This window comes from Euprymna scolopes, chromosome 6 (genome assembly GCF_053919585.1).
Source record: "Euprymna scolopes isolate OS-2025 chromosome 6, ASM5391958v1, whole genome shotgun sequence".
In the NCBI taxonomy this organism is placed as follows: domain Eukaryota; kingdom Metazoa; phylum Mollusca; class Cephalopoda; order Sepiida; family Sepiolidae; genus Euprymna; species Euprymna scolopes.
In genome coordinates this window covers 156,017,207-156,038,823 of record NC_136487.1, presented here as the reverse complement: position 1 = coordinate 156,038,823, position 21,617 = coordinate 156,017,207, and the positions used below count along the sequence as shown (strand labels likewise).

Below are 21,617 nucleotides of genomic sequence, written 5' to 3'. Positions count from 1 at the left end.
CCTAAAAAAATATTTCTTTGTTTCAGAGTTACTTTATAGATACTCAGAATAAAAGTTTTGAGTTGAGTTTTTATTTATTTTTTTTTTTAAATGAACACCTATAATTGGGATTATGACACCTATTCCAGGGGTCTCCAAACTATGGCCGGCAGGGAGTGGAGGGGGGAAAATCTGGCCTGCCAAAGTTTTTTATCCAACCTGTGGAGCTCTTATGGAATAATATTCAGGAATATTTTTTCTAGATAGAAATGCATAAAAATAGTGTGGTGGTTTTTCTTTTTATAAAAAAAAGAAAAAGAAATGATTAAAATAATGAAATGTTGGAGAACCAGTTTCACAAAAAAAAATCTACAAAGCTAATGAGCAAAACACGTCCAGATAATTTAAAAAATTGTTTTTTTTTTTTTAATTTTAGCCCACAACGCTCTAAAAGAATCAGAAATATACCTCTCCCTCTCTAAAATTTTAGAGACCTCTGTACTATTCTCATTTTTTGTTGGTAACTTTTTGGCTGCTGTAAACTTCAATCTATTTCAAGTCAATCGTTTTGTATCGGGTTGAAATTTCAGTTAACAGTTTATTTAATGCATGAGTGGAATGGTTAATTTTATAGTATTTTCAGTTATTAGTAATTTCCAGAAGACTGTCACTTAAAACTGATCGGTAATTAACACTTAAATAAGAATGAAATGAATTAACAATTTGATTCAGTCATAACTGACAAATCAAGAAGAATCTGTCATGGTTTGCATAAAAGTTGCTCAAGCTGAAAAATCTGTTCTGGTTTATGCATTAGATGAAGATTCATCAGTTTAATTAAAGGACACACAAATTTGAAAAAATGCAAGGTCAGAAGTTACGACTGAAACGTGAAAATAAGATGAAGATAATAGTCCAAATAATCCAATTGTTTGTGATTCTTCAGATTTGCTAGTGTTATCTGGATAGAAAAATGATTTTTCATAATTATTTGGAAGCTGCAGCAAATGCTTTATAAAAAGAAAGGATAAAATGTATTCAAGATCTGCAATTGTCAGGTACTTAAAAAAATTCTATTCCATCTCTCTTAGTGTGCAAAAAATAATTTCTAAACATAATAGGTTCCACACTGTCTGCCAAGCTCCAGCCACTGTTGCATGACTGCAATGTTGCAATCCAGTGCTTATTTTACGAGCACTTTCACAGAATTTGTTCAGAAAAACTTAAGTACCTCACCCCCGACTAGCAGCAAAATACCACCGCTTCATTGTAGAGGTACCCAGATGCCAGAAGATTTCTTACTCTAATAGTTTTACTTGGAGAACCACTTGTCTTTGGAATTCTTTTTCTCCTATTTCCAACAGTACAGATATTTATAAATTTAAATGTAATGTGAACAAATATTTTGCTAACCGCTTCCCCAATCAGGTTACCCCTTATAAATCTGGCACCTAATCACAGCAGCCACTCTCACTTCAGTGGCAATTCAGAAAAAAAAAATCCCAGTAAAATACTTTATAGAGAATAAGATCCATCAATTCTTAATAACTATGAAGATTTAAGATCTATTGGTTTCAATTCTAGAACATTGAAACTTAAGAAACTTTGACACATCATGACAGACAAAAGAACCTTAATGTTAGCTTCATCAATTATAAGCTATGGAAAAGATTTGCAAAGGTTAATTGTATCAATAAAAAAAAATGCAAGGTCAGGAGTTACATGATAAAATATTACTATTGATTGCCGTTTTGAACTACAAATAAGACAAACAAGAAAAATACAGAGACAAAAGAAAGAATGAACAGCTTTTAAATATTCAGTGATGACTGCTCAAAATACTAAATCAGATCAGACTACCATATACAAAAATGTCATAGAAAAGATGTGGAAATGGTTATGACTATTGTTTATTTGAGTATCCCTATTAAAAGAATAGTTGGAGAATTTCATACAAGCGCTTATGAAAATGCATCCAATTCCAAACCATTTTTTAAACTGACTCTTTAATGAAAATGCATCCAATTCCAAACCATTTTTTAAACTGACTCTTTAATCTATCTTTAGAGTAAAAGAAAATTCAAACATGCAAACAATATTGCTTACAAGTTGGCACTTATTCATTCAGTTTAATATCATAGCAAGAAACTCTTGTGAACATTAAAATTCAATGCAGAAATTTAAAGTTGCAACATGTGTTCTAAATTCTAATAGAGTTTGAATCTTGAATTGAATTCATTTTTACTCTTTTTTATATGTAAAATACAGATTTTTCTAAACTTATTTTATTTAGATATTTACTTATAAGCAGACATGTGCACATATTTATTATGAGAAAAAAATTCAGTGACAATCAAGTTTTAACATTCCATCCACCATTTTTTCACATCCAAATTTAGACATGCCATACAAATTTATGATTGAATTAATAATATTTATCTAAATACATCTTTGCTATTTATTTTTCTTTGAAGATGAAATGAAGGCAAAATGATTTTTTTTATTTTCACATGAATATTTATGATTAGAATACATATACATCAAAGGCTTAAAAAAACAAAAAAACACGAAATTTAAATTTAAGCTAACATTATCCACACATATATACAAGGAACTGATGTTCTATGGCAATCGCATATTGTAAGGACACGGCAGCAATATATAGCAAAGGCTCATACATTCAATTTCATTGAACCAAATGAATGGCTTTCAAAAATTCAGATCAACATAACGGATTTTACTGTTAAATCAATTATAATTACAGAGGAGAGAGGCCACAAACATAAAATCATTAAAACTATTGATAGTAGCTTAGAAAGGACATTTGAAAAATCTAATCAAGTTTGCCTTGAATAGTTGGTTATTACAACAGAAGAAACACAAATACCACATATCACTACATAGTTTCAAAGAATTCGTATAGAATAGAACTCTTTTCCTTTACTTCTTTCACCATTTCCATTTTATTTACCTTATGCACCCTTCTTTGCACCATCTAAAAAACACTCATGTACACATGAAGTGTGCAAAGTAAAAAAAACAAAACATTCTCAGAGTGTTGTTCATAATTGATTCCACAAAGTATTTTTGGATCAATTTTCAAGGTTTCAAATATAAAGATATTAGCAATCTTGGAAGACTTAATAAGTAAAGCTCAAAGGAGTATTATTTACATAGTAAACACTTTCTTTTGCATCGGCCTTTTTTCTTTCTCCAGTTCTACCTTAACAGTGGTGCCACTTAAAAGCAGTAAAAACTGGCCAGTGTGATTTTTCTGTTCGAAAAGGTCAACTGCATGTTCACCTGTCAACTATCATCCAATCAGTCCAGTTAATATATTAACAAACTGATGGAATCCTATATCAGAGAAACTCTGGAGTTTTCATAGCCTTATATGGCCCTTGCAATTCCGATTTATCCCTAAGCTGTTGTGATCAGCTTATCAAGTTTCTTCAGGCCATTACTCAGACTACCGATAGCAACTCATGGGTAAGTGGCATTTACCTTGACCTTAACAAGGCTTCTCATTTTATGCCATGCAAGCCGCTTATGGCAAAGCAAAACTCTACGATGGATGTAAAAGATACTTTTTGGTTAAAATCCTCCATTCTTATTGAAAAGCAGTCATGATTCTAAGCATTTTTCACCATATCACAGTGGGCTTAATTAGGGGGGGGGGGGTCAAGCAGATATTTACCTATGTATACCTATAATGTAAGCGATTAGACGTTTTCTTTTAGCTATTACATCAAATATAGTGGTATATCATGGTAGGATGTTGGAAAGCTGATATTCAACATAAAAATCGTTCTTTTTAAGAGTCCAAGGATCAAAACATCATGAATTTGCTGGCCAACAAAGTTTAGGCATTTATGAACAAACTTTAAATGCCTGTATCTTTAAAACTATTGAAGCTAAGAATACAAATAAGACTTCTATTTAATACTGCACGAAACAAGCTTTTAAAATATTCAGTTAGAATGAGAAAATACATTACTAAAAGGTTACAACAATGAAAAAACTAATTCAATGTATCAGATAACTCAACATGCATCATCATCAATCAAAAAGCACAACAAAGACTCATATTCACTGTTGCAACCATGAATTGCAGTTTTAAGCTGTTCACAACTTCTAATGCTGTGACCTAATGACTTGCAATGTCTGTAGTTTAAACATTTTCTTGTCTTCATAACAATGGGATCACTCGTCCTAGAGTCTGTGGTGGGACGATTAATCGGAATTGTTAATCTTAAGAATGATGTATTTTGGGGGGATCGGAATCGCATCGTTAAAAAATACCTTAGATTTACGATTCTTTCATTACGATTCTCTTATATTTTTAAGTTGAACTGTTTGTTTGAAGTGAGATTAATACTGTCAAAAAATTATGATAAAAACGTCATGAACTTTTCATAATATATTTAATATGATATACAAGAATTTTATTAACTACTTTGAAGGTGATCTTTATCTTAATGAGTTGTTTTGAAACTTCGAGGCCCATGATTAGTTATCTGTTTGCACTGTGCAAAACTTTAGGGGCTGTGAGGTAACATTACTTTCATTTGTGAGCGAAGTTTATATATGTATAAAACAGCCTAACTATGTCAGGTTCATGAAAAAGTTGAATACTTAACCGTTAGAGAAAAAAGATTTTACAGTGCTCTCATTGCGAGTAAATCATGTTAAAAATCAGTGGTTTTTCCAACTGGTGACTAAAATAAAAAAAAAAAAAAAAAAAAAAAAAAATGGGAGGGGGCTATCTTTTGGCAAGTTTTTTTTTTTTTTTTTTTTTTAACCGACACTCTTCCATTAGTAAATGAATGAAAAATCTCATTAGTAAATGAAAAATGTCTTGTCAACCTTTATATTTTTAAAAAGTAAAACAGGCAAAGTCAAATTATTTACACAATAAAAGGTTTAATAGAACAATATACACAGGCGGCAAAAAGAAAGTCTGCACTTGTTATTTTTTCAAAAACTGCAAATTTAAGCTAAATTTAATGTAACTGTTGAAACAAACTATACCTCATTTGATTGGCCTTTTATTCTTCTATAATTTTACCAGTTCATATTTGACTTTTAATTGAAATATTCTAGTGTCCAGATCAATTTAAAAAAATAACTTCAAATTGAGGAGACAAAAAAAAAGTCCGTACAATGGAAAATTGTTATTTAAATGTAACTTTAGGACCATTAATGCAACACAAATAAAACAGGAGCACAATAAACTAGTTAATATTTAGTAGCAGAGCCCTTCTGAAATTTGACAGCCTGCAATCTTTCGGGAATTCCTTGAATTAGACTGCAGCAATACTCCGAGGAAAGGCCATCCCACTTTCCTTTAATGTTTGTCCAAAGTTCTTTCAAATTTGAAATTTTATCATTGTGTAGTTGTTGCTTGATGTAATGCCATACGTTTTCGATAGGATTGAGGTCTGGAGATTGTGCAGGACAATCCAAACACAGAATATCATGCTCTTCCCGGAACCTCTTGACATTGCCAGCTGTGTGAATGGGAGCATTATCCTGCATGAAGATGGGATTATCATTCAAATTCCGACCAAAGTAGGGTAGAAAATGCTCAGTCAACATGTTAATGTACTTGGTCAAATTAATTCGACTTTGCAAGCGAACCATTAGTACTAATAATGCCCCACACCAAAACTGAACCTCCATCACCTTGCAGCATCGAAACTAAGCACCTAGGATTAAATTTTTTGTCTTTCCTCCAACGGACATACTGCCTACCATCACTGCCTGGCCTATTGAACTTGCTATTTGTCGCTAAAAAGCACTTTTGACCAATATGAAGGGTCATGATCTTTATTGCATCTGATGAAGTCCAGATGGCGCTTTCTGTTCTTTACGGAAATCATTGACTTGCGTCTTGTAACATATCCTCGCAAATTAAATTCCTTTAATCTGTTCTTGACAGTAGAAAGAGAGCACTTTTTAACAAGATTGCACTGTTGTTGGATTTGGTGAACCGTTTCAAATCTGTTTCTTATGCTGCGGATATTGATAGCATTGTCTTCCCTGTTAGAAGTAACTCTAGTACGACCAGATTTAGGTGCATCACGAACACTGCTGGTGTCTTGGTGTTTTTGCACAGTCTTTCGTACTGTTTTCTCATCACATTTCAATCTGTGGCCGATTTCTCGATCGGATAAAACAGAAAGGTGGAGATAATGAGCTGACGATCACTATCGTGGCATATGAACTAAATGTTACGTTGTATAACCTAGGACAACAACAATTACGATTAGAGATGCTTTGTTGCCTGTTGGTGGATAGTTTAAACTGATTTAGGGGCGAATTTGTTGCTGTGGACTTTCTTTTTGCCTCCTCAGTCTGAAGTTATTTTTTTTTTAATTTACGTGAACACTAGAATATTTCAATTAAAAGTGAAATATGAACAGTTAAAATTATAGAGGAATAAACGACGAATCAAATGAGGTATAGTTTGTTTAAATAGTTACATTAAATTTAGCTTAAATTTGCAGTTTTTCAAAAATTATAAGTGCGCACTTTCTTTTTGCCAGCACTGTATGTACTTTCTATTTTCTGAACGAAGGTTATTTCAGGAAATATTTCTAAAACTTTCTAAAAACGTGGTATCAGTTTGCAAAACTTTGACAGTCGGTCGGCTTTTTTTGAAGTATCCAAAAACAAAAATGTTAGAACTACATATGCTGACTGACGGTTCTGCTTAAGGTCTTTCGAAAACTACAAAAGAAAATCATTTTGCGATCTGTTAAATAAATGCGGTAAGTGAATTTAATTTTTTTTCTTTTAGAAATTCACATTTCATTAAAATATTCTGCAAATGAAGCAATTAAACATTTCTTTTGGAACTTCTTTGCACAACAAAAACAAAAAAAAGAAAATGAAAAATTTATTAAAAAAGGAAAAATGTGAAACTTTTTTCCTTTTTAATCCTTCGAACCCTAACTTTGCAAACTAACTAGTCACTCAGAGTCGTACAACTAAAGGATTGTAGGGGCTTGGTTGACATTCACCGATGCCTGATATCACAGTCGTGATGTGAGCATAGCTAAATGTTTCCCAACCCCTAACAAAAAATAAAAATAAAAAGGTTGTCAGAAACAGCGTTAAGGCAGAGGCGATTTCGAAAGTTCAATAAATAACTTATTTAACAATAGAAATAAACAATTACCAAAAATTTACTTTTTTATATTGAAATAAAATGATAAATTAAGACATTAAAGAAGAATAAACATTAAAAGATGATAAGTATAAAATTATATAATAAAAATAAATGTAGAAATAAACCAATTTATTTAGACTTAAAAAATAACATTACTGTTAAAAATATTTTTTAAAAAGTCAAATAAATAAATAGGAATAATTTGAGATGATTGAATATAAAAGACTAAAAATTTAATCAAAGATTTAGGTATTTTTAAATTTCATTTAGAAATAAGAATATTCTAGAAAGTGGAATAAAAATCAGTTAGCGATTGAAACTGCAAAAACATGTTAAATTTTTAAGAGTTATCGAAAAAGAAAATAAAACAAAAAAATGAATATCAAAAGATAAACAAAACATGTTATTCACCTTGAAATTTGATGTTATTGTATTTTTGTTGAATTAATCATGACTTACTTTTTTCTTTATATTTTTTAATATATAAAATAACTCCCAAAATTGATTGTTAATTTTATGGTGCATGTTTAATTCATGGTTCAAATATTTGTCTTGACTATTATCTTCAATGAAAGAAATTTTACAAAAAAAATCAAATTGCTTTCGAAATTCCCTTAATTGTATTTCCACTTACCAAATTTTTTCGCTACACAAAAACTTTCGATCATATAATGGTATATTTCAAAACAACAATTCAATGGGAATCGGAATCGTACTTGGTATCGGAATTGTTAGTCAACATTTTCCTGGAATCAGAACTGGAAAAAAAATTAGGAATTGTCCCAACACTAGTTAATACAATCTGATAGTTTGTCTTTCAAGACTTATTTATCTGATACTGACATAGGAATTTGTTATTTACCTCAATGCCAGATTCTGTATAGTTGAGCAGACCAATGTTGCCATTTTCTGCAGTTAACTCAGCACCGTGCCCTAAAACATGAGCACTTGAAGTGATATCAACCCATGGAATTGAACCAACATGGAGGTATATAGCACGACAAAAGTCTTTCAACTCGTCAATTTTCACTTTCCTATCTGAGTTAATGATGATTAAATGACAACCATGTGCTGTAGCAGTTGATCAATCTTGGCTCTTAATGCACTACTATCGATTCCTTGGGTGAGCAATTTTCGGTTGGATCTCGTTAAGGTTGTGGAATGCAAGAAACTGAAGTGATGCAAATAATTGGGCAGACTGGAGGTAATGGCATTTCACACCACTGTACGGAGTTGCAAGTTTTTGTACTCTTGTCCTCCACTCCTTAAATTTCAACAGTTTGTCATACGATGGAAGAACATCAGCTCCAGCATCTTTCAGGAGTAAACGAAAGTGTGTAAATCTGTTTGGTCATTTTGCCACTCTCATAGATGACAGATGCAACCTCCAATGAAACCTGTGGGTCTTGGATGGACTCATTGCATAGGACAGAGTACCCCACTTTAGCAACCTCTATTTTGAAGGTATTTGTTCTTCAGACCGAAGGCAAACACTTGGTTGAGGAAATGTTTCGTGTTTGAGCAGCAGCTTTGGTTAAATCCATATAACCGCTCAGTTGTCGGTGTTGTTGACGGTCACCGACTTCCTCCAGAGGACGCTTTGCCTGCAGTACATCAGTGTAACATTGGAGCACTAATGAACTGGATGAACGATTCTTCTTTTTTTTTCTTTTTTTTTTTAAATTGCTGCTGAAAGTGTTTGAACACAACTTTGATGTCAGATAGAAGTTTATCACTAGGTGAGACATCTAACTTGGATGAGACCGGTTTCACAACTTCAAAGTCTGGCTCTTTGTCGAATCAAAATCTCTTGCAGTTCTTGAGTGCAATGTTTGTCATGTCATTCATTATGATTGTGCATTCAAAATAAAATAAAATGTGAGATGTGGAAAAATTGAAAAATGGAAATATTTAATTAATTATAATGAATAAATTTTGGAACAAAGAAAAAAAAATATATATATATTTTTCTGTTTTATGACCAATATTTGACTGAAAATAGCTTAAAAAAAAAAAGGGTAAAAATCAGGATTTTCCGGAAAACAGTGCAGTTTCATGGTTTTCCGATGCTAGATTTAGATTCTGCACAAAAAAAAAAAAAACAAGAAAAGTGGTCTGGATGATGAAATTTGAAAACTTTGCAGCTAATTCTACCCTTTGCGACCAAGGCCACCAACCCCCCAATATTTCCACCTGTATCAGAAAACATGCTATGTAATATCTGTATGTGATGTTGCCAAGCTAATCAAAAACCTTGATTCCAGTAAAGCAACCGGCACTGACAGTATTCCAATTATAGTACTCAAAAAACTTCAACCAGAACTAGCGCCCATACTTACAAAACTGTTTAAACGTTGTCTTAAGGAGAATTGCTTCCCATCAACCTGGAAAATCTCATCAGTATACCCTGTATTTAAGAATTCAGGTGATCGCTCATCCCCCTCTCAATACAGGCCAATAAGTCTCCTGTGCGTCATGAGTAAGTTGTTGGAATTTGTGTTAAATAGAGAAGTAATCAACTATCTCAGCAAAAATAACCTTAGTGAAACACAATATGGTTTCTGTTCTGCTAGATCTACAGCAGATGTGCTTACAGTTATATCATAGGATTAGCAAATCTCTCGATGGAGGCAACCTTTCTAGGGCAATTGCTCTTGACATATCAAAGGCCTTTGATATGGTATGGCATAAAGGTTTACTTCACAAGATCTAGCTATGGTATAGCTGGAAATGTCTTCTCAATTATTAAATCATTTCTCTCTGATAGGTTCATAAGAATACTAGTTGATGGGCAAAAATCAAAAGCTCACAGTATTAATGCTGGAGTCCCTCAGGGGTCCATACTGGGCTCAACTATTCCTGATCTATATTAATGATCTTCCAAATCACATCCTTACATCATTTGTAGACATTTATGCTGATGACACTATCATCTATGGTAGCACATCTAAGTAAACGACCAAGTTCTCTCCGATTCTCTTTCCTCTGATCTTGAGCACGTGGTACAATAGGGAAAGGAGTGGCTGGTTACTTTTAATACATCTAAAACCAAGCTTCTCTCTTTACATCAACGTTCTGATCCCCATCTGGTATCAGTTGAAATGAATGGCTCTTGTCTTCAGGAGGCCTCAAGTTTTGACAAGCTTCTGGGCTTAACCGTTACTCCTGATCTTAAATGGAACAAGTACATCAAATATGTTGCCAAGGCCGCTGGAAAATTGTGGGATCCTATCGATCCAGTAGATATCTCACTGCTGATGCAATTCTTTATCTATATAAGAGCCAGGTATGTCCAAGGATGGAATACTGTTGCCATATCTGGGCAGGAGCTGCTAGAAAGGACTTGTCCTGCCTTGATGTAGTTCAAAATAGACTTTGTAGCCTCGTAGGAGATGTCCTTTTCTCTTCCCTGCAACCTCTATCTCACAGAAGAAATGTTGCGAGTTTGTCGCTACTGTATCATTATTTTCATGGAAAGTGTTCGACTGAGCTTCAGTCTATGCCCCCCCTCGCCAAACTTTCACAAGAAACACTCGTCTAGCTGAAAACACTATCACTAGTTTCCTCCCACTCGTTATCTGTGCCTAAACCTAAACGTAGATTCCATGAACAAAGCTTCTTTCTTAGAACTGCACGCCTGTGGAATTGTCTTCAGTTTTCCTGTTTTCCTGCTTTCCAGCCGACTATAATATGGTTGTCAAGTCTAACGTAAACAAATTCCTGATGAGCCGTTCCACTTGTTAACAAATTTACCGAATTTCCATTACTAACAATTACTATATTGTTGAATTTCTACTGTACACTCTTTAATCCTTATCCTCGAGTGGCCGCTTTGCCTTGATTAGTGGTGATGCTTATGTAAAAAAAAAAAAATTACAATTATCTGGATTTATGATTCAAACAGTCATTGTGGGTTGTCCAAAATTATGGAAAAATGGGCAAGTTCAAATTTTTTCAGTATGTTAGAATTAAAATGGTGCCGGAGAGTGATTTTTTTTTTTTTTCACCCAATTGAATTAAAATAGCTTTCTATGTCTAGATTCTTATTTCTGAAACATGAGAAATTTCATCTTGGGGCTTTTTTGCAATTTTTCGTTAAAATATACTGGCTGGGGGCAAATTTCGTGTGGGGGGGGGGGGTTAAAACCTTTTTCATATGTTCCATTTTGTATAATACAGAATATTTAGAGAAGTAAATTTAGGGCATTTGGCATTATCTAAGAGACTTATAGGACATTTAGGATTTCTGGTAGAAATTTGGAGCAATTCTTCAGCTGCACCCAAATTTATTCCTCGGTAAAAAATGACTGTAGTCACATTTTTGCAAAAATTTGAAATTCACGAACTTCAAACGGGTATATCTTGAGAAATAATTGGAGTTAGACAAATGAGCCCAATTTTTGCAACCTCAGACTCTTAACTATTCAAATATATAGGTTTCATAATGATTTGAGGAAGTTGCTAAAAATCCATATGTCCACTTGCCAGCCCACTGGGCATATAAAGTGTCATCCGCTGTACGACAGGAACCTGTTCTTGGTTCTCTTCTATTTATGGCATATATCTATAAAAGTGAAATTATATGTGGGTGTGTGTCTGCTTTCATTTCCCTACCAAATTACTGTCAATTTTAAGTCTACAGACTCGAGATTTGACATAAGGGGTATTGAGATTTGGGAAAATCTTTAATTGGTTTTTGGCCAGGAATTTGGTTGTCAAGGGATCAAAGTTCAACAATTTGACCTTTGAAAACTACCTAACTCCTCCGGCAATCTTGGGTCTAAACACTTGAAATTTTAGTTGTAGGTTCCTTGGACGTGGGTAAAACTTTTTACCTTGATTTCAGCCCAAAACAATAAATATTAAGGGGTCAAAATTTAAAAAATTTGACCTCAGCCAATTTTCGGTTTAAACATCTGAAATTTTACATAAAGTGTATTCAGAGATAAGGCAAGCTTTTTAAATCAGTTTTTGGCCCAAAATTTGGCTACCAAGGGGTAGCTTTTCAAAAGATTTGACCTTTGCGGTCTCTAGGAAACTATTCAGCAAATTTTCGGTTTAAACATTTGAAATTTTACATAAAGGATATTCAGACATGCAGCAAGCTTTTTAATCAGTTTTGGTGCAAATTTGGCTGCCAAGAGGTCAAAGTTGAAAGAGTTGACCTTTGCAGACTCTACCAAACTCCTCCGCCAATTTTGGGTCTAAACACTTGAAATTTTAGATGTAGGTTACCCGGACAAGAGTCAACCTTTAATATATATATACACACACACACACAGAGTTATAAACAGTACATAAGGCCTGAGCAAAGCTGGACTGAACTGCTAGTTAATAACATAGCTGCAAACATAAAGAATGCCACAGTACAGAAATATGTAGATGACATTTTGTACCTGGAGATAAAAAGGACAGATCTTGTATTCTATAAGTTTTTCTTGCAATCCACAATCTCTCCACAACAATATCAACAAGTCTTCTTATGGATGCAAGTGTGTTGGAATCACTTAGACCATTGTTAGCCATTCTCCCCATGATTTATTTAAAACTGTATATAGCTATCACACTTAGAATATGCATTATCAATTTGAAATTTCTATTTTGCTGAAAACATTGTCTGTCTGAAAACTATTTAGAGACATGCAACCAAGCAAGTATCTTCCATCAGACATCCGTCATATTCTGAATGCCTTGTTTCTCAGAACTTGGGTCCACTGAAGTGCTGACATTTGACTGACTTGTTAAACCTCAACAAAATGATTAATAATCTACAACAATCTTAATTATATGTATCTAATGCAAATATCTACAAAGTCAGAAAACTGCACAACTATGAATTTTGAAACCATTTTTTCCTGCTTAGAATTTCTGAAGCATGGAACAAATTGTCATTGATTGACTGGAGATATTGGATCATTTAAAAACCTCATGCTTCCCAAAAATAATTATACCTGACATACTCTCCATACCCATGCACACATGTGTTTTTGAAGAATTGTAGTACACCTGACATTATTACATAACATTAATTTCAGTAAGTTAAAGAATTTTATTTGAACATCATATAATTGTTATAAGAAACAAGCTGGCTTTTATTAAATGTCCAACTCAAGATTGAGTAAATTATTGAATAAAAGATAAAGAATATGCTAGAAAATTAACATTCAAAATTAATTCTTGTATATCAGCACAACATTGTAATGAGAACAAATATCATTGGTACATTAGAACCCCGGGATACGGTGGCCCTAGGATATGTTTTTTTCAGGTTATGATGTGGAATACCATGTTTTTTTTTCCGGACCATGGTTACAGTATTTGTCCCGCCTTATGGTGTTATGTTATTTCATTATATACGGTACTGTATTTTGTTACTAATTTTTATGCCGTATCCTGGGGTTCTACTGTTCTAAAGTTGATACTTTTATGCAGTAAAATTTGACTATTGCTTCCTTTGAGTTTAGAAAAAGAAAATAATCAGCCTCCAAACAGTTGATTTATCATCATATCCAACGATTCTATTCATCATTAATTTCCTCAATATTTTTACAGTCAGAATTCTTTCTAGGAATACATTAGGATCACAGAAGGAACCACGTGAATGCTGCCAACATCCTAACTGAAACTGATTTTTGTAGAACAAATTGGATGTCAACTTGTAAGTCTGTATCAAACCACTAGACTACCATCAGCTCCCCATATTTCATTAAGTACCATATAATACAAATATTAAAAGTAAATGCTAAAATTATAAAAATAACATTAATATCCTAATTGCATCATTTATTTTTCACAAGACAGTTTGGAAATACAAATCAAAAATATGATGAATGAAAAAACAATCCAACCAAATAATTACAAAAGCTATGATTGATGCTCAGCTTTATTTTATTCTTATTAATACATCCCATTTATGGATAAAAACACCAGAAAATATCAGTATATAAAAACATTAAAATATCAAAACACAAAAATCACAAACTTTATTGCAATTCTTTTCTTTGTCATGATTAACTGTTATTTTTAATTGACAAAAACAAAAACCAAATGCTTTAGACTTTCATTTAAGATTAAAATTAGCCTAAAGTCGATTTGACAAAAATAAAATTTATTAACAAAATATGCATTCTTCTATCACAGTATTTGCAATTGGATTGTGAATCAATTCTGAATCACTCCAAGAAGTGATTTTATTGCAATTATTGCTATATTAAGATATCTTATTTTTAGTAAACTTCTCAACCAGAAGTTTCAAAATATTCACTGTGGTAACAGTATGAATTCTAAATCAATGTCTTTTACTGATTTTTGTATTCTTTGGAAGACTATTAATTGATCAAATTTTCATATTATATATATTATTGGTTAGAGTCAGCTATAATGTACTTCCTAATTTTCTGCAGGGTGCTACTGGAAGCAGTGACAAGACAAATCGGTTCCTTCGCTTTTCTTGTATATTAGATACGTTTTTATGTTTGAAATATTGTTATATTGATTTCAATAATTTTATTTTTATACTTTCATAATACATTATATAAATTAAAAAAAAAAAAAAAATTAAATTAAAAAGTTTTTTGTATAATTTCATAAAACATAAAATTTCAAATTAAACTTTAATTTTGTTATTAAAAGCTCAAATAAAAACTAATTCTTTTATTTTTATTTGTATAATTGTTAATTTTTGTTGTATACTTTTCAATAAAAGTCCTTTACTTATTTTATTTCAATAAATCGCTTCACAATAGAAATACAGAAGAACAATAAAAATCAATGAACTGATTAACCTTGTCACTGTTTCCGGTAGTGACCTGCAGAAAATTAGGAAGTATATTAGTTTATAACCTATTTTTATCCAGTTTTTTTTTTTATAGCATTTTGTTATGCAAATTCATCACAAAACAATATTCTATAGTTTATTTTTCAACTGTGTTTAGACAAAAAAGAAAACAAAAACGCCTTCTCAAAATTTCTTGGTGGTTGTGGATTGAAAGTATCATTTAATTTGAACTGAGGTAGCAAACTTAACCACTTTTCTAAAAGTTTATTTTTAAAAGAATTTTTTTTTTTTTTTTTAATAATTTTAGGATTAGGTGTTCAATCAATCAGAATTTGTTTAAAGAAATTAAATAATTTTAGAGTATGGTGAAGACATGTTCAGTTGTACATTATTTGTTCCATCAGTTTATAAACTTTATATTTCACACTGAAAATAGTGGGAGGTGATGCTCGTCAAATGATTAACGTTAACTGAGAACATGAGTGCACCAAGTTTGTTCCACAAAAATTACTTTCACTTAACATGTTGGCAACCATCCTGTGGTCCCTCCTGTAATCACCCAATGTCTTTCTACAAGGGTTGTTCCAAAAGTAAAACCTATTTTTTAACGAAAAAGTTGGAGTGCTATGAAAACAGGAGTGGTATTATTAAAACAAGCAACCTTCCGTGTGTCAGGATTTATTTTTCTACATAGTCACCGTCATTCTTAATGCACTTTTGCCAAGAATTCGATGATGCAGCTCTGCTCCTGAGGCACGTCACGTCACAATATCACTATCTGTAACAGATAAAGCTTTCAAGTCATGAATGCATAAGTTCAGTCATAACAATGCAATTTGCAATCACCTCTGATCCATTTAGGCAAAATAATAAGAAACATTACTTTTTTAGAAAGAATTACGACTAGAAAATATCAGAAACCAATGCCAACAATAGAATCTTTGAATACATATGATACGATGAGCAAGTCTATGAATTATAATGCATAGAAAAAAATAAATAAGTTTCTGAATTTTAGAGATGATAACAATTGGTTATTTGTATTATTTGGAATCTTCAAACTACTGTTCTCATATTGAGTGTCATTTTTTACAATGTTTCAGTCAATATGAACCCCGACCCTCTTCAGGTGTATCTTGTCAAACACTGGGAATGCTTCTGTCGAACTCTGGAATTTGGATGGAACCTTTTATTTACTTCACGGGAGTAGCATGCTCTCACTCCGTCAGTCACGGCTGGATAGAGGTCCTAAGTATAAGAGGACCCTGGATACGACATTAAAAATTAGTAGCAAAATACAATACAGTATATAATATACATGTATATAATCAAATAACATTATAATAACATTGTAAGGCAGGGAAAATACTTTAACCAGGGGCCGGGAAAAACACTGTATTCCACATCATAACTTTAAAAAATTGTATCCTAGGGCCACTGCAACCGGGGTTCTACTGTAATTTGCAATTTTATTTTTCAGTCACCCACATTGAGAATCGAACGTTCAACTTTCAGGAGAAAGTCATTTTGGTTTTAAAAATTTTTAAATAACGATAATTTGTATTATTCGGACCTCTAGTTCCATATTATATTCGCAACATTTAAACTAATGAAACTTCTCAAAGTGAAAGTTTGCAGACTTCAGAACTTTCTATTGGAAGCTTGGGAATCTATCAAAGCTAATATATAAAAGGCTATATATGTATGTCTGTGTCTCCATATTTTCAAAGGATCTCCTCTAAAATTAAAAGTTGCTGAGCAGTGCTAGGGGCCTCAAAAGATTGGATATTTTTATCCGAGTAAAATAGTTTTTAAGGGGTCATAAGTGGGTAAAAATTGAAAAAAAAAAAGAAAAAAGAAAAGTCGTTATACATTCATCTTAATTTATTTTTAATCAGTTTATATGCGTGTCACTTTGGTAAAGTAATAACGTCACCAGCTTTGAATGCTAAGTTTCGGTTCTGATGGCACCCAAATACTTTTTTTTTTTTACACTTTGCAAATCACGACTATAATAGATACAAAATCTGGACAAATTAAAATATTATATTTAAGTGTATTTTATGACCGGACAAAGCCCCCCCCCTCCCGCTAGTTCAGGAATAGTTGGAATTTTAAACCTTTTAATTCACGAGAATAGATTATTCTCATTTCGTCAACCACGAACAAGTAAAAATGTTAGTTTGATTTAGTTCAAGCTAAAAATTATTTTTTAATCTTTTATAGAAAAACCCTGCTGTTAATGGAAAAATAAATTTTTGAAAAATCATGCCAGTCATGCGCAGTGTGTGTACACACCCTTGGCCTACTTTTGTGAATCATGTTTAGACATGCGACAAATTAAAATCCAGGTCTCTACATTGAGATTGATAAAAAGCTTATTTTATACAAAATAAATGCCACCATAGAATGCATTGGGGGAATGCAATTTAATTTGTGTACAAATACTCAATAACATGATTGAATTTCTCTTAAATAATGAACCTTTTTTTTTTTTTTTAACCTTAAACAGACATTTTATGACTTTTTTTGCTAAGCTATTTTACAAAAGATATATTTTTAAATGTAGAAAGTTATGATGAAATAAGTAACGCTGTCTCTTAACCTTCCTCATAAACAAAAAGCCATCATTATGTACACACAATAAGTTTACACATGCACTTGGAAGATAGTGTTCACATTGATACTGGATTAAACAGAGCTGAGAGGAAAAAGATAACGAAATACCAACGTCTTAGATAGGACATGAAAAGAAACTGGAATCTTAGAAAGATCTATCATTCCAGTAGGAGCAATTGGACTCTTAGAAAGAATTTTAAAATCTACCTGGCAAATATACCCGATGAACCAAGTGCAAGAGATTCAATCAATTGCATTTAAAGAGACGGTTACAATCTAAAAAAGATCTCCATGTTGGAATATCCGAGTTAGCAGGTGAATGTTTAACATTTTGTAGGATGCTCATTACCATTAACAAACTGATAAGAAACTTGATAATCATATTAGGATTTCAGGTATTCATCGACAACTCATGTTCATACTTTATTTAGGAATAGTTGAATATAGAGTTATCTTCTCTTGTCGTGCGGTCACTCATGTCAAACATTCAAAAATCTTAAAAAAAAAAAAAAAAAAGACACCTATTGGTTTGTTTTCAATCAATATTAGAATAATTGCTTTTGAATGAAATAAAAAAATATTTTCCCAAAATTTGAAAAAATAATTTAAACTTTAGAGGAGGAGACCAATTCACTGTATACACTTAACGCAAAATAATCACCCACTTCCACCCAGAAAGCCTTAATACTGACTAAATAGCGTTAGACATGAGATAACCATTTTGTTGGTTGCTAAGATACAGTTGACAGGCCGATTTTTTTGAATAAGTGGATTTAACAAAAACGTCAGTACTTGTTATGTCAAAAATAGTAATATATCCAAAAATTACGAAAATTCATTGAGTAGAAAATTATAGTTAAAAGTGTTTTTACGGAAAATGGGGGAGGGGTTGCATTTTCTCTAGATTTGAACACCTTGAAGATTGCGAATACAGGGAGGGGCATACTTATCTCGATTTGACGCACCTTTAATGGCCAACGATTTGTTTTAGCCGATAGTGATAGACTTGTAAACTAAAAACAATAGTTATTCTATGATGAATTTTCATAATTTGTTGATATTACTATTTCGACATAACTAAGTATTGTTTTTGCTTAAAACCACATTTAAAAAAAAAAGTTACAGAAGGTGAAGTGATTTCGGTAATTGAGCATAACACGGTAGCTTAACTTTCAAACACATCGTTAGAAGACGCACGCATCTCTCAATTGAGGTATGGAAGCAAAAAATAGAAACAATACTTCGGCTTTGCTCCAAAACTGCTTCATAATTTGTTTTATCACATATTTAAAAAAAAAAAAAAAAAAATCGATGTTTATTTAAGTTAATGATATACATTTTGGGGAACTGTTTAGATATTTAATATATATATATATATATATATATATATATGAACGTGTTGCATTGTGTTCTAGCTAAAGTTATTTAAAAAAAAGTGTTTGTTTCATTTATCTAGATATTTTGAAAATATATTTATTCATAGAAACGTGAAATATTGTTTTGAATTCTAATTCGTACAACTGTTAAACTATTTTTCTCTTGCTCATTCAAAATTTTGTAACTTAAAACTGTAAAAAGTGTGATATGTTCATTGTTTTTTTGCAATTTTTTGCAAATATATTTTTAAAATATCTAAATAGTTTGCAAAAAAAAAAAAAAAAAAAAAAAAAAAAAAAAGATTTAATTTAAGAATCCAAAACAATATTTCGCGACACATTCATTATTTTTTCATGTTTCTGTTAATAAATATATTTTAAAACAAATATATTAACAAAGTATGCAGTTTTGGAGAAAAGCGGATGCATTTTTTAAATGTGCTTCCTGCTTCCATACCTCAATTGGGCCATGCAAACATCTAATGACATGTTCGAAAGTTAAGCTACCGTGCTATGCTCAATTACAGTGATTGCCAATTTGGATTTAGGGCATTAAAAAAATTCGGCGGAGGTTTAGGAAATTGACCTCAACCTCTAAATTCCACAATTTACACTTTTCTTTTTTCGCATTAAATCTCACCAATTACAAACTTAACTTTCAGATATATATATAAAAAAAAAAAAAATTTAAGAAGAAATGACTTATCAGAACACGTATTTTCTGGTCATCACAAAGAAAAATATTGCGACTTTCACGTGACTGGTGATTATTCCCGTCTAAAAGGGTTAGGAAGGGAACTTTCGTAACCCTCTTCCATTCTCTTTCTCGTATCTATCTTATCTATTTCATCTAGCGTCGGAAAATATTATGACTATAATTATTGAAACGAAGTTAATGGTGTGACAATCCTTAAATTGGCATAACTCCTTAAGTGAAAATTTAAAAAATTCAATTTTAGGCCTACGAAAAACGTATCGTTTTTTGTTTTTTTTTAATTTTTGTTGCCAAGGCAAAATAAACATGGAAGAAAAAGAGAGAGAGTAGAGTCCAAGAGAGAGAGAGAGAGAGAGAGAGTCCAAGAGAGAGAGAGAGAGAGAGAGTCCAAGAAAGAGAGAGAGAGTCCAAGAAAGAGAGAGAGAGAGTCCAAGAAAGAGAGAGAGAGAGAGAGTCCAAGAGAGAGAGTCCAAGAGAGAGAGAGAGTCCAAGAGAGAGAGTCCAAGAGAGAGAGAGAGTCCAAGAGAGAGAGTCCAAGAGAGAGAGAGAGTCCAAGAGAGAGAGAGAGTCCAAGAGAGAGAGAGAGTCCAAGAGAGAGAGAGAGTCCAAGAGAGAGAGAGAGAGAGAGAGAGTCCAAGAGAGAGAGAGAGAGAGAGAGTCCAAGAGAGAGAGAGGAGTCCAAGAGAGAGAGAGAGAGAGAGGAGTCCAAGAGAGAGAGAGAGAGAGGAGTCCAAGAGAGAGAGAGAGAGAGAGGAGTCCAAGAGAGAGAGAGAGAGAGGAGTCCGAGAGAGAGAGAGAGAGAGGAGTCCAAGAGAGAGAGAAGTCCAAGAGAGAGAGAGAGAGGAGTCCAAGAGAGAGAGAGAGAGGAGTCCAAGAGAGAGAGAGGAGTATAAGAGAGAGAGAGAGAGTATAAGAGAGAGAGAGTATAAGAGAGAGAGAGAGAGTATAAGAGAGAGAGAGAGAGTATAAGAGAGAGAGAGAGAGAGTATAAGAGAGAGAGAGAGAGTATAAGAGAGAGAGAGAGAGTATAAGAGAGAGAGAGAGAGAGTATAAGAGAGAGAGAGAGAGAGTATAAGAGAGAGAGAGAGAGTATAAGAGAGAGAGAGAGTATAAGAGAGAGAGAGAGAGAGAGAGTATAAGAGAGAGAGAGAGAGAGAGAGTATAAGAGAGAGAGAGAGAGTATAAGAGAGAGAGAGAGAGTATAAGAGAGAGAGAGAGAAAGAGAGTATAAGAGAGAGAGAGAGAAAGAGAGTATAAGAGAGAGAGAGAGAGAGTATAAGAGAGAGAGAGAGTATAAGAGAGAGAGAGAGTATAAGAGAGAGAGAGAGTATAAGAGAGAGAGAGAGTATAAGAGAGAGAGAGTATAAGAGAGAGAGAGAGTATAAGAGAGAGAGTATAAGAGAGAGAGAGTATAAGAGAGAGAGAGTATAAGAGAGAGAGAGTATAAGAGAGAGAGAGTATAAGAGAGAGAGAGAGTATAAGAGAGAGAGAGTATAAGAGAGAGAGAGTATAAGAGAGAGAGAGTATAAGAGAGAGAGAGTATAAGAGAGAGAGAGTATAAGAGAGAGAGAGAGTATCAGAGAAAGAGAAGAAGTGAGAAAAAAAGTTCAGCAAAAAGTAAGTTGACCGGGTAACCAGGTCAGCGACACCCTTTCTGTCCCCTATTAGTTAATAAGCGACAAAGAAAAATAAGGAAAGTACGGGGAAGATAGAGGAAAAGAGACATTCTTGAGACAGAGAAAGGTGAACAAACCGACGTCGTCAAAATATAGAATGTCGACTCTACGAACACGAGGGGCACGACGCACCAAAAAGACATACAGTGAAAACCGAAATAAAGAGACAATGCCGACCATAAAATGACGAAGAAATGGCAAACTTTACAATATGTTTTCGAATTATGGACTAACGAAGAAACGGATATTGAAGACAGTTATTTTAACCAACCGCCAGAGACAAAAAAAAACAAAAAAACTG

The 21,617-nt window shown here is 32.8% G+C and overlaps 1 protein-coding gene across 14 annotated transcripts in view; it reads right to left on the bottom strand.

The window, feature by feature from the left end:
• LOC145278069 (uncharacterized) overlaps positions 1-21,617 on the bottom strand; it is a 373,119-nt gene that overhangs the window by 203,845 nt on the left and 147,657 nt on the right. The window contains exon 3 of one of the 14 annotated variants that reach the window (XR_013868326.1): positions 14,938-14,961. The exons of the other annotated variants lie outside the window; for them this stretch is intronic. The gene's annotated coding sequence lies outside the window, so the exon portion shown is untranslated. The remainder of the gene's footprint in view (positions 1-14,937; positions 14,962-21,617) is intronic. 14 annotated transcript variants of the gene reach the window in all.